The following is a 4,522-nucleotide window of genomic DNA, read 5'->3' as shown; positions in this document are numbered from 1 at the left end:
CGCACAGATATAACCACGATAGGCCAGACATAGACAGGTCTCGATAGACCACACAGTTATAGCCCAGGCATAGATAAGTCTCGATAGACCGCTCAGATATAGCCACGATAGCTGGACATAGCACGATAGCCAAACATGCGTAAAATTAATAGACCACGGATACAGTTATGGACGGGGTTCAACAGACTGCACAGTTTGTTTGTTTTTTTAGAATATATATATATATATATATATATATATATAAATAATCGACACGTTCTGTATATGTGGCTACAGCACCAAATAGAGACAAGGCCACACAAAGCCACTGCCTGATACCACCACCAGTAGTTGTAAGAATTTTTACCCGATATCACTGAAGAGTTTGCTGAGCTTCAAGGATGGTTTTTGAATCAAGTCTGACGTATGATTCGAAAGCTGAGGAAGACCATCTGCCCATGACCTTGATGGCTGATGTAGGGATTCCTCTTTCAGCTGCTGAAGTAGCTGCCCCTATTCTGAATGAATGGCCGGTATAGAAAGAGGGGGATAGACTGCAGCTTTTGATGACGGTGGTTAGGTGAGATTTGAAAAAAGCCCTAGAAAGGGGTGCTCCGTTAGGTAATAAAAACAGCGGCGCGAATTTAGAAGTTCTATGCCGGATTTTGAGAAATTTAACCATTGCTGAGAAAGGACAGAAGTTATTATTGATTTTTAAAAGTGTTAGGGTAACGTCGGAGCCTCGGGTATCGGATTTAGAGTGTTTGAGAAAGAGTGTGAAGAATTTAGGTCCGAAGCATAGATCGGAAAAGGAAATGCCACGGTCAGGATCGAATTTATTAGTATCTGAAGTAAGTTCCCCTGGACGCATAAAACCGTAGAATGTGGATAAAAACACTGCTTCTAGAAGAGTATTGAGGTACGTAGAAAAGAGCCCGTTGTGAACGGAAACAATTAATCTTTGTAATTAAGGCAGGGTAATAGGCAAACTTGTATCTGTTGTTTTGCTGGAAGATTTGACTAACCCTCTGAGTAATAATCGAATGGAAGAATCAGAAAAAAGACTTTGAAAGCTGGCAACGGCTAAAGGATATATCTCATAGAGCGCGGATGAGACGGTGTCAGATGCTGTTTTAGGAAAGTCATTAGGCCATTTTTCAGCGAACCATTGCCCTTGGAAAAAACCCCTGAATCCGATGGAAGGAGCCGCGTCAGTGAATAATTGAAGTTGAAGCGATGACTCGTAATCGTCGTTGTAAAAGAAAGAAATACCGTTCCAATCGTCAAGCAATCTTTTCCAAAACGTTATGTTGGACAAACAGCCTTCGTCTAATCGAATCAGATCGCTTAATTGTTCCACCGAATGGGCCAGAGTTAACAAGCGCGAGATGAAAGCCCTGCCTTGAGGAATAAGTCTCATAGCGAAATTTAGGTGTCCGAGAAGCGAAAGCATTTTTTTTCGCTTTGATATTGAAGGAAGGGCAGGAAAAGATTCCAGAAAGGATCTGATCCTTGAAAGTTTCTCGGAGGGAAGAGAAGCTTGCATTAGAACTGAGTCCAGAGAAATACCCAGAAACTCTAATGAGGTAGAGGGCCCCAAAGTTTTCTCAGCGGAGAGGGGAACACCGACATTTGTGCAACTTTGTATCCAGATGATCACATACTTGTTAAGAACCTGACGCCATGAGGGGGTACAGGTAAGTTGCGTAACCATTGGGAAGAGACCATTCACACTGTTGTGAGGCAAGTCAAGGAAAATGTCCCAATTTATGAAGTCAAGTCTGAGCTGAGGAAGGGGAGGTCTAGAATCCTACATCGTAACCTCTTGCTTTCATGCAATAATTTGCTGATAGAAAGACAATCCAACAAAGATGTTGGCCAAAAATTTTGAAAAAGGACTACTAAAAGAGGAATGACATCATTAGAACTGATGGAGGATGAGGATGAATGTTGTCTTTATTACTCACCAAACCAACAGCACGGTGGAGGTACAACGAAGTACATTGAAGATGATGACGAGTTAGAAAGGGGGGTGAGCAGACTGGCCACGCAGATCGAGAATATTGCCGAAATCGTAGATCGAGTGGACGCTGTTGGGCTATCAGAGGATGGATGCCCAGGTGAAGAAGACTGTGATGAGGAACTGATTCAAGCTGAGGATCTCTTTATAACTGGACAAAGAGAGGAACATGTCGAAAACACATTATCACCTGAGCAATGCAACGATTCCACAACAGTTGAGAAACATTCTAAACCTAAGAGAGAAAGACGAGCCCCTCGACTGTTCACTTATGATCACCTTGGTACTCCCAATTGCCATAATACAAGTTGTAGTCGTAAAGTTCAGCAGTATCAGAATATGCCTTACCTTGGACACCAAACATTTCCATCATGGCCAAGCCCAGGGCCATTTTATAATCCTAACCCATATCTTGCATACGGATATTAGGAATAGACTGTGGCTCAATAGAGGCTAAGTAAGTTGTAGTAAAAGTCTAGTGCAGCATAGTCCACATTAATGAATCTAAATCTTAATACACTGCAGTTTGTCTGTTGAGTTCTATTCATTATGCATTGACTGGGTGAGATAAATTATGTAGTGGATGGAAATGTTTTACAAAACTAGTTAAATCATCAGCATGTATTATTGATGGTGCCGAAAAGATGTCCAGAATTCCTAGTCACGCAATGAGACAGCATTTATACAATGCAAGTCTCAACGATAAAGAGGGCCTGATGGCCTGGCCTGGGGATATTATCTAGATTTTATTCCACATTGTTGTTGCAATTTCTGCTGATTTGTTAAGATAATGTCATCTTGTTGGCTAACAAATTAGGTTTTTTTCAAAACAGCAGAAATTACTTGTAATAGTCATGGCAGCATTAGAAAGAATGTATTGAAAACTACAAACCCATTTTGTAGTAGTACATGTGTAATGTTTTTCAATCCATTTTCCAACAAAAGTGTTTTTAAATTTAGTTTAAATTTAGTGACATTATAGTTGTATATTTTCATAAAATAGAGACAATTTAGTAAATGTGAAGGGAAAATAACAATTTAAAGAACTTTAACATTCAATGAAAAATATAAATATTTCTAACAAAATTCTTCAGTACAGAGGTGACATACATCCATACGGAAGCGTATTGCATTCACTTGAAGAAAAAAAAAACTACTCTGTTTTTCTGAATTAATGAGTTAATTATCTCAGAAATTAAGAGATCATTTTTTTTCATGGCAAAGAAACAGACAGCAAACTGACATTGAATCAACGTGGAAACGACGTCTCTCATGACATTGAAACAACGTTGATTTTGCTAATCGAATTAACGTTGAACCAACGTCAGACGCGGCATTCTTCAAAGCTAAATGAAATCGAAAATTGGTTTGCTTTCATAACGTTGAAACAACGCGTTGATTTTAAGTTGATTTTCAGTTAGTTTTGAAAGAATGACGCGTCTGACGTTGGTTCAACGTTAATTCGATGAGCAAAACAATGTCAGATCAACGTTGTTTCGATGTCATATTTCCACGTTGATTCAATGTCAGTTTGCTATCTGGGGTATTTGGCGTGCTGTCCAGGGGAAGGGCTTTGAGCTCGGAATTCAGTCTGAACCCGTAGTACTTCCCCGCTGTGTTCTTGTGCTTATGACAAGAAGTGAGGAGAAAGGGGTGGTGGAGTCACCTCTCTGTCTTTTAACTGCCCTGACAAGAACGTCGGTCTCATCGGCTGTGTGAACGCTCCTGGCGCGCGCCTGGTAAACCCGCCGTTATAATAACAATCTGTCATGCAACATGCGCACCTGTTCTTAAAAGGTATGTTGGATGGCGCTTGGTTTGTTTATTTCACGCTACGCCCAAACCGCACCTATGTATAATGAAGCTACTTCAGACCAAACCCTTTTAGATTTGCGCCAGGCGCAAGAGGCATATATCCCGCCAGGAAAATAGCAAAAACGCTGGGACCCGCCCACAAAGTTACTTGCGCCATGCGCTTTGACACTTGCGTTTCAGATCGTTAAAATAGGGCCCATAGACTGCTGCATATGTTTTGGTTCTTTCTGCCAACCAGTTCGTGCCCACGCCCATTTCATGACGTCACATATGACGCCGGCGAACATCCCTATAGTTGCCTCTCGTGTTTGTGCATTCAGCACGCTGAAGCAGCTTTTGTGAAAAGTTCAAAAATGGTTTTGGGAGGTGGGTTGGAGAGTGACGATGAAATGAGTGCAGCAGGTGATTTGAAAGCAAGCTTTAATTAGTTAGGGTTTGGTGTGAATCTTGGATGTGGAAGCGGCCGGATCTGATGCACATTTTGAAAGCTTCTGATGACCAGCGACTGAGGGTTTGAATTTGTTGATGGGATATAACTTTTTGGCCAGCTGTGGTTGTTCCTTTCTTTACATGTCCATTCCACAGAATTCCACTAAAGTTAAAAAAAAGTCTCTGTTTTGGCCTAGCAGTGGGTTGTCTGGGCTGTTAAATGCCCCAGGTTTGTAATGCCCCCTCCAAAAAAAAAAAAGAAAAGAAAAAGCATCTGTT

At 41.1% G+C, this 4,522-nt stretch overlaps 1 pseudogene; it reads right to left on the bottom strand.

The window, feature by feature from the left end:
• Positions 1-352: 352 nt before the first annotated feature.
• LOC148978518 (uncharacterized) lies at positions 353-1,399 on the bottom strand (annotated as a pseudogene).
• Positions 1,400-4,522: the final 3,123 nt, after the last annotated feature.

The sequence above is a fragment of the Pimephales promelas genome, chromosome 6, assembly GCF_988280905.1.
Source record: "Pimephales promelas chromosome 6, fPimPro1.hap1.1, whole genome shotgun sequence".
NCBI lineage: Eukaryota > Metazoa > Chordata > Actinopteri > Cypriniformes > Leuciscidae > Pimephales > Pimephales promelas.
Note: the sequence above shows the minus strand (reverse complement) of the source record. Positions and strands in the feature narration are given on the sequence as shown.